This window comes from Octodon degus, unplaced genomic scaffold (genome assembly GCF_000260255.1).
Source record: "Octodon degus isolate 3935 unplaced genomic scaffold, OctDeg1.0 scaffold00302, whole genome shotgun sequence".
Classification (NCBI taxonomy): domain Eukaryota; kingdom Metazoa; phylum Chordata; class Mammalia; order Rodentia; family Octodontidae; genus Octodon; species Octodon degus.
In genome coordinates this window covers 88,617-98,674 of record NW_004524878.1, presented here as the reverse complement: position 1 = coordinate 98,674, position 10,058 = coordinate 88,617, and the positions used below count along the sequence as shown (strand labels likewise).

The window sequence follows — 10,058 nt, the reverse complement described above, 5'->3', positions numbered from 1 at the left end:
CTCTTTTCATCTCATTGTTTAGCAAGCTATAGATAAGTGGATTCAGCAGAGGTGTGAGCAAAGTGTAAGCCAGAGACATCAGTATATTGGTCTCTGGAGAGTAGCTGGTTTTGGGTTGTAAGTAAGTCATATTGGCCGTGCCGTAGAACAGAGTGACTGACGTGAGGTTAGAGGCACACCTGGAAAAGGCCTTTTGCCTCCCGGTAGTTGATGGCATCTTCAGGATGGCAAAGAGAATTTGAATGTAAGACAAGAGGATCAGCGAGAAAAGAATCAGAATAATCAAAATGGCTCCTGCGAAAGCATAGATTTCAAACTAGAACGTGTTTGCACATACAAGCTCCAGCACTGGGGGAGTCTCACAAAACAGATGATTGATCTCACTGTGGCCACAAAAATGAAAACTAAACACCCACGTTGTCTGAATTGTAGCCATCATAATTCCTGGTGCCCAGGAGAATATTAGTAACTTCACAAGGAGACTTTTGCTCATAATGGCTGGGTAGGTCAGAGGATGGCATATTGCAGCAAATTGGTCATAGGCCATGGCCCCCAGGAGAAAGCATTCAATTACACCAAAAAGAAGAATGAAATACGTCTGTGCAAAACATCCAGCAAAAGAAATTATGGTTTTCTTCATGGACAGGATCACCAGCATTTCAGGCATGTGACTTCACTGAAACTCACTTCTACTACAGCTAAGTTCTGCAGGAAGAGGTACATGGGGATGTGGAGGCTCAGGTCCAGGAAGATGACCACTATGATGATAGCATTTCCCATGAGGATCACCAGATAAACAACCAAGAAGCCCCAAACATCGTCTCTTGGAGCTCAGGAAAGTTGGAAAAGCCCAAGAGGATGAATTCGGCCACAGAGCTTTGATTTGGCTTGCTCATCTCAGGTCAGACTCTGGCTTGTTCTTGGTGACACACAATCGTGTATGAAGAATGACTCTACAGTTCAATGGGTGAGATTTCCAGCCTCATTATCACCAAAACTTCTATCAAGAGATCAAAAGATGAACCTTCCTGACAACAATTGACCTTGGAAATTTTGGAGAATGCCTAAATGCTTGAATTAATGAAGCTTTCAATTATATGAGAAGCAAAAAATTTTGACCTAAAATCTCGTTTTCAAAGTACCAAATATTATCAGATTTCTATTGCAACCTGGACACTATACAGTTTGAAAATCAAATATACCCTTAAAGTAAAAAAAAAATGACTTCTTCAAATTCCATATCATTTTACTCAGTTTTACATTAATGTAAAATTTAAGACTACAAAAATATGATGTAAAAAATTAGATGAAAACTCTAATGCCTACATTTTTGTAATAATCCAATAATTCAGTTCTGGTAAGTTGTGTATAAAAATATTCAAATATTTATTATATTCCAAAGGAATAGAGTTTTATATCACATTGATAAAAACATTCCATAGGAGCATTCAGAGGGACTGGTGCTTTAGATGCACCTATCTTAGTTAAATTCTGTAGGCTATGTAAATTGATTTCAGCCTTATTGATTTCTAGCCAATTCCATACGGATTTCCTGGATGTGAATTTATTAGGGCTATATCTAAAAGGCCTGTCATTGTGACCATGATAACTTTAGAAAGAGCCTTATTTTTTTGTCACTTTGGAGCTATAATTGAAGCTTCCACTCATTTCTCTCTCCCCACTCTTTTATTAAGGAATTTTTGTTATCACTTATTATTCAAGAACCTCTGGCAGACCAGCTGCCAGAAGTTCTGTATGGTCAAGATTACATTCAAGTTCAGACTCAGCAGGCCCTAAACATACCACATAAAATACCTGCTAACTTTAACCAATATAAGACATGAAATAACCCCAGCCATCACATCTCACAACTATCTACTTCTTACAACTTACCTTATTTTTTCCAAATGAAATTACATGTCCATATACAAAAGTCTAACATCCTCACGAGAGCATAACAAAGATTTTCTTTGCTTCTGTGGCATTCACACAATGCCTGCAACAGGCCCTGGTTCATAAAACTTCTTAAGCCAATATTTCTTTTTTTATTGAAAGGAATAGTTAATGTTTAATTGTTTGATCATGCTTGTATGCTTATATCTGATAATCTGAGCAATGAATCTGATTACAATATGTAATGTAACAACCATTGTTAATTTTCTACTTTTGTTTTGAAATTCTGTGCCATTTTTACAGTTTTATTTTGCTTTGTTATTGTCTTATCTTTGTTATTTGCTTTTGGATTTTTCCTCCTTAAAAAAAAATCCCATTGGGGTTTATTTTGAATATCTGAGTTTTAAAACTCCACCTTGGCCACAATAAGCATTCAATAAGAAACACACTCTAAGGATACTGTATGCTTTATGAATTCTGCCTTCCTGAGTGTATTCAGACTTTGTTTAGACCATTCTCCTAAATGTAAGAAGCTATTCAGATGAATAGTTAGATTATCATGCCACATGATTTCAATGCACTCATTTTAGGCACACATAGGTTACTATGGCATTTCTCTAGAGAAACTGGCTACAATACTCTCATTTGAAAAACCATATGTGGTGATGTTTTCTCAGGTGGTTCAAGCTATAAAGTGGATCCTTAGTTACAATAAAAAGTAAAAATTCTTAAAAGAGGAGTAGTTCTAACTCTCCCTGTCTCTCTTGGTACTACAGGCCAAACATTGTGCTATGCAAGGAAACAATAGCTAGTTTTTATATTGTATTTTAAAGACTGCGTCACATCCATTTCACAGTGATAGGAATAGAGAGTTAAATGACTCGCCACAAATTACATAGCCAGGAAGTGGTTTCCTTCATGTTGAAACTTGTTCCAAAAGCCATTTCATAGAAATGTAGGAAGAGCTTCTGGCACTTCGTCTGAACAGCAATCAAAAAACTTTCTTTGCAGTGGCCCAGAGAGTAAATATTTCTGGCTTTGTGAGCCATGTGGTCTGTGTCCCAACTGCTCTGCTCTTATTGTTGTAGTACAGACACAACTCTAGACAATACTGAAACAAACGGTTGGAGCTGTGTTCTACTACAACCATACAGGAAAGGCGGCAGGCTGAATATGGGTTTTTTGCATTGTACTTTGCAACCCAGGTCTTGAACTTTGGCTAAAGTCTTATTATCCAATCTAGTATCTCAGTTTGTTTTCCCTCTTTCCTTAGAAGACACAGTTAAGTTTAAAATTTTATCAAGTACTTTGAGCAGGAGCCATTAAAATCCTGGGATCCTCAGGTAATCAGATACTAGCATCTTGAACTTTTTCACCACAATCTGGTCTCTCTTCTTATTTGCTCCCTTCTTGCCCCACTGTTATGCCCCTGGATAAGCAGATATAGATTAAGCCAATATTTCTAGAATAAATGAGAAAAGGAATTTGGGAAAATCTAGACTATTTTAAGGAACACACACAACAAAATTGAAGCTAGTCACAAAACAAGTGGGAAACAATTCGTTAGTAACAACAAGAGTTTCAGAAATTTATTTATTTTATTTTGTGTACTTGGTAGCAGGAATTAAACTCAGGACCTTGTGCTTGCCAGGCAGGTGCTGTAACTTTTAAAAGCTGAAATTAAGTGAACACTGCATATGAATTCAACTACTGCAGTCACAGGTCTTGGCCTTCCATGAGGCAGAAAAGAAAAGCCTAAGGAGCAAGGCACGCTTGCTCAAGTCAGAATCTCTTCATGATAGTGCAGGAAAGAAAGAGAGCTTAATGTCATTGGCCTGCCGTTTAAAAATCAAAAGAAGTTTGTGAGGGAGATGATGATGTCAGGATGACAGAGAGATGGCAAAATGAAGACATGCAATGTTATGTTGCCTGCAGAACTGTAGAACATTAGCCAAAAGTAAAAGACAATTACATTATTTCTAAATCAAACAGTAACCATGCATTCAGTCAAATGTTTCCACTAGCCCTACTAATTATGTAAAATTTATATGTCAAAATTCTTCTAAAATTAAATCAATACATTGTGCAGGACCAAATATTAAGAACATTTCTAATTGTCAAAACACCCCCAATATGTATTCCATGTATATAAGAACATGGCCGGTTTTTAAAAACCAGAAAATGTGCAGTATCATGAAGATAGAAAAACCTTATACAATTGATTTAAATTGCATAATGGCATAGAATTATATTTAGCAGCATAGTACCTCACAACATCAAAATTGCACACTTTAAAATTTCTAGCAGATAGGATTTGTTATGCTCTTATCGCAAAGTATTGGGAAGTGTCTGAGGTGATTGAAATGCTCATTACCCTAATCTTATCTTTACATATTTCATATACATTTTGGAATGTCACCATGTACCTCACACATATGTCCAGTAATGTCATTATGATTGAAGAAAGAAAAGAGAAAAATAATAAACAAAAACCTATCTATGATGAGTGGTAAAGAACAACTGACCATGAATGTTCTTTCTTTACTCCATAACTTAGAGACCAGACTGTTGTCTTAGATAACTCTCTGACAGGCAGCTCAGAACCATTTTGCCTCTTTCCTTAGGATTCAGCCTGCTGATTGAGAAAGAAGATTTGGACCAACTGAAAATCTTCCTTAGGTGCAGATATCTATGTTTTGAAGATGAGAGTATGCATGACACTTATGCCAGTCATTAGGGTCTTCAGCTTTCTCTGACAGAAATAAGTTTACAAGCATTGAACCAATTTATGCTTCAAACTGATTTATGTTTCAGTTCTGCCTAGTAAACCTGAGTACCAAGGCATCTCTTCAATAGTGTCCCAAGTCACCAGTGAGATGGATAAATGTAAAAACCACTGAGAGACATACAGGGAAAATTGGGACATTCTTATCTACTACTCTGTATTCTTTTATACTCTGTCTCTTTGAGTCTTATACTAGTTTATCAGCTCATCACTAGTCAAAAGCTCATAGCCATAAATACAATTTGCTGATTAAATATGCTGATTTCATCACATTTTGTGACACAATATCTTGTGCTCTGGAGAATTCCTTCATGGAAAACTTGAAATCTCTTCTCACAGAGCTTCTCATGTTCTGTATGATAATGAGAGATTTAAAGTTGCCCTTCAGGTGAGAACTCTTAAGAGAACAAGCTGGAAGCACCTCTTCTTCATGTGTTCATGGGGAATAAACACCACTTACACAAGAGACACTGTGATGACAGCTTCCAAGAGGAGATGAGAGTACAGGCTGAGCCAACACTGTAAACAAGGAAATAAGGAAGAAATGGGCATGGCGTGAGCCATGTCAAGAGGCCTAGCTGCAGTGTTGGACAGGAGAGAGTTCACAGTAGGTGCAGTGGTGGGAAATGAGTTATGTATTTGTTACAAGATCTCACTACACAGCTCCGAGTTGTAGTGATCTTCCTCCTTTCAACATCCCCAGAGTTGGGATTACAGGAGTTGCTACCATGCCTGAACTTGTTGGTGGGTTCAGTATGGCTCACTCAAGGGGCCTGGGAAGTGGGGCCAGCGTGGCATGTTTTGTCTGGGATCTAACACCAGTTCCTGTGCTAGCCAAAGCAGGTGCTTAGAGTGCTAAGCTATCTCAGTGGCCCACAAACTAATTTCAATCTTCTAATGGAATTTGTTTAGTAGTTTCTTTTAATGAAACTGTAATATAATTAATAAGAATAGAATCTGCTTTATATACTACCACTTTTCATCTCTGCAGAAGTAGCTGTGAATAAAAGTGTTTTTTCCTGAAACTGAATCACAGCCTCCAATGAAGTGATTTGCTCCTTTATCAATATGCCAGGGGCCACGGAGATAGCTCAGTGGAATAAGTGCTTGTCTGGCAAGCCCAAGGTCCTGATTTCAATCCCTCCTACTGAAAAAAAAAAAAAGGAAATCTTCAAAATATCACCAACCCAGGACCAGAAAGTATGAGCGACTAAACTCATATAATGCAGTTCATGTAATGGTTTCCAAGGGGATACCAACATACAATGTTCCTAACTTTCAACCCTGTAAAATTACTCATTCAGCAAAAAGGTCACATAGTAATGTAAACTCAAGAGCCATAGAAAACAAGCACAATTAATTATGTTTGCTTCTCACAGCAAACCATAAATCTATGAATAATTTATTATTTATGAATGAAACATCTGGAGGCATTTTCACCCACAAACAAAACTTTAACAAAATCATCAAAACAGCAACCCATAGGTAAAAATTACACTAATAGTGCCACTGAGAATTAGCACAACTCCCCATGTAGTGTAATTTCCTGATCAACAACACTGCATACATATTTTTCAAATAGTAATAATACTTCAGTTTGGGATAATATGTGCACATCTATGGAGTAGAGATAGCTTCATGGAATGTCTTTATTCCAGAAATAAGAATCTCTTCACTCTATTGAATTCTGAAGCTCTAAATGCTATTAAGGCTCAGTGGCTTATAAGTAGTCTGAAGCAGTTACATTCACTTTGCAAAGTAATGTTCCAAATCTCTTATTATACATAAACACAGGGTTGGGGAGATGGCTCAGTGTAATAAGCACTTCCCTGGCAAGCTCAAGGGCTTGAATTCAATCCCCTGTTCTGCAAAAAAAGAAAAACAACAACAACAATATATATATATATATATATATATGCACAACACTATCACACAGAAAGAAAAGCATTAATATACATGAACATATTGAACTAAGCATAATGAAGCAACATTTTAATGATAATACTACAGTGATAACTTGGACATCCATATTAGAGAAATGTGTACAAACGCTGTTGACTCAAATGCTATTGAAGCTTGTATATTTCTTAAAAGTAATGAAAGCTGTACAATATTAAAGAAAAGCATCCCTCTGGTAAATTTTCAAAATTCAAGAACTAAACAAAGAACAGTCTTATTAAAATGGCATCTGTTTATTAAATTTAAATGGAATTAGGTTGGGTGACAAACAAATATCACAAGTCTTTCACCAAGTCAGTGTGTGGGTAAAACCACTTTTCTTTGCCACAGTTTCATCAAAGCCCTTTACATCTCATTTTTTCACAAGCTGTAGATAAGTGGATTCAGCAGAGGTGTGAACGGAGAGAAAGCCAGCGACATGAGTTTCTTGGTCTCCGGGGAGCAGCTGGCTTTGGGTTGTAAATAAGTCATACTGGCCGTGCTGTACAACAGTGTGACTGACATGAGGTGAGAGGCACAGGTGGAAAAGGACTCTGCCTCCCGGTAGTTGATGGCATCTCCAGGATGACAAAGAGAATTCGAATGTAAGACAAGAGAATCAGCGAGAAAGGAACCCGAATAATCAAAATGGCTCCTGAGAAAGCATAGATTTCAAACCAGAATGTGTCTGCACATACAAGCTCCAGCACTGGAGGAATCTCACAAAACAGATAATTGATCTCACTGTGGCCACAAAAGGGAAAAGTAAACACCTAGTTGTCTGAACAGTAGCCCTCATAATTCCTGGCACCCAGGAGAATATTAGTAACTTCACAAGAAGACTTTTTCTCATAATGGCTGGGTAGGTCAGAGGATGGCATATTGCAGCAAATTGGTCATAGGTCATGACCCCCAGGAGAAAACACTCAGTTCCACCAAAAAGAAGAATGAAATACGTCTGTGCAAAACATCCAACAAAAGAAATTATGGTTTTCTTCATGGACAGGATCACCAGCATTTCAAGAATGTGACTTCACTGAAACTCACTTCTACTACAGCTAAGTTCTGCAGGAAGAGGCACATGGGGCTCTGCCCCAGGAAGATGATCAGTATGATTATGGCATTTCCTATCAGTGTCACCAGATAAATAACCAAATTATCCCCAAGGATCTGCTATTGGAGCTCAGGAAAGTTGGAAAAGCCCTAGAGGATGAATTCAACTGCATAGCTTTGATTTTGCTTGCCCACATCAGTAGTGTGGCTCCCAATTTGCTTATTGACACAGTATGTGAAGAATGATGCCACAGTCTAATATATGAGAATTCATCTTGGCTTCTTTGTAGAAGATGTTACAACATTCTCATTTCAACTACACTTCAGGCTGGCAAGTTTCAGGAATAGGCAATGACACATTATAGTGAATCTTTAATGTGCTAATAACAGAGTAAAGCCTTTTAGTTCAGAAATCTTATATTTAAATTAGAAATGTAAATGCACCTATTCTCTGGCAAGACTTTGCTGTTTCAAGAAATTAAACCTATAACATAATATTGTGTTTTCTACAATATATTGTCCATTATATTCATATATCCAGCTTTGTGTTTTTTAATTATACATATGAATTTTGAAATAGTTTCAATTTCAACAAATATTGAAAAGAACAAAAAAAATAATATTTCAAGATTTGAACATTACTGAATTCAGACTGCAATTCTATTACTTTAATATGAAAAATGGTAAAACAAAGAAGGCAAAAAGTCCAAGAAGGGGCAACCCCACTGCAGCTGAAATCCTGTCCTGGTTGGTGGAAATGGTAAACACTCCCGACCTGCTATCTATTCCAGAAAGGCTTTGTGCAAGAGAAAGTACACAGCTGCTAAATCAAAGGTTGAGAAGAAAAAGGAGAATGCTATTATTGTGATTACAAAACCAGTCAGTGGGGACAAGAATGGAGGTACCCAGGTGGTTAAGTTTCAAAAAACATCTAGATACTACTCTACTGAAGATGTACGCTGAAAGATCTTGAGCCACTGCAAGAAACCCTTCAGTCAGCATGTGAGAAAACTTCAAGCCAGCATCACTGCCAGCACCATCTTGATCATCATCAGTGGGCACTGCGGAGGCAAGTGAGTGGTCTTCCTGAAGCAGCTGGCCAGTGGCTTGCTACTTGTGACTGGGCCTCTTAGCCTTAGTTGTGTTCCTCTGTGAAGAACACACCAGAAACTTGTCATTGCTACCTCTACAGAAATTGATATCAGCAAAGTGAAAATCCCCAAACACCTCACGGATGCTTACTTCAAGAAGAAACTGTAGAAACCCAGACACCCAGATGGCGAGATCTTAGACACCAAAAAAGAAAGTTCCCAGATTTCAGAGCAGCACAACGTGTATCAGAAAGTGGACTTACAGATTTTAGCAAAAATCAAAGCTTTACTTCAGCCCTGGGGCTACCTGTGATCTTTTCTTGCTCTAACAAATGGAATTTATCCTCACAAGTTAGTGTTCTAAATTTCTTACTAAGAACCCAATTAAATAACTGATACTTTAAAAAAAAGAAATTAGAGAAGATTTAATGCCACTGCTCATAAAACTCATGATTTAAGTTGAAAGGGAAGGAATATCTCCTAGATTATCCCCGCAAGCAGATAAAGCAAAAAGAACTACATTCCACGTTCCCTAATAAACATAGAGGCAAAAATTTTCAGTAAGAAGCTAGAAAACTGAATGCAGCAAATCATCAAGAAGATGATGCATCACAACCAAGTGGGATTCATCTCAGTGAAGCAGGGATGACTCAAAATGTGAAAATCAATAAATGTAACACACCATATCAACAGAGCCAAAGACAAAAATCACATGGTCACCTCAATAGATGCAGAAAAAGCATTTGACAAACTCTAAAATCTCATTCTTGATAAAAAAAAAACATACAGAAAATCAGAACACATGGTCTTTACCTCAATCTGGTAACAGCCACTGTGACAAACCAACAGCCTACATCATACTAACTGCACAAAAATGGACAGCTTTCATTCTAAAATTGGGAACAAGATGAGGATGTCTACTTCCATTCCTATTCAATATAGCTTTGGAAACATTAACTGAAGCAATTAGACAAGAGAGAGAAATAAAAGTGGGGATGAAATTACCATTTTTCATTTGACGTGATACTCTACACAGAAGATCCCAAAAACCAACAAAAGACATTAAGATGTAATAGCCAAATTCATTTGTGCAGCTGGGCACAAGGTAAACACTGCAGAACCAGTAGAATTCCTTTACAAAAGCAACAAACCTACTGAGGGAGAAATTGCAGGAACAACACCCCAACCCAAAGTGCATCCGAAGAAGAAGAAGAAGAAGAAGAAGAAGAAGAAGAAGAAGAAGAAGAAGAAGAAGAAGAAGAAGAAGAAGAAGAAGAAGAAGAAGAAGAAGAAGAGGA

The 10,058-nt window shown here is 37.4% G+C and overlaps 2 pseudogenes; both read right to left on the bottom strand.

Annotated features, from left to right (window-relative positions):
* LOC105741129 overlaps positions 1 to 896 on the bottom strand; it is a 6,705-nt pseudogene extending 5,809 nt beyond the window's left edge.
* Positions 897 to 6,931: 6,035 nt separating this feature from the next.
* On the bottom strand, positions 6,932 to 7,858 carry LOC105741128 (annotated as a pseudogene).
* Positions 7,859 to 10,058: the final 2,200 nt, after the last annotated feature.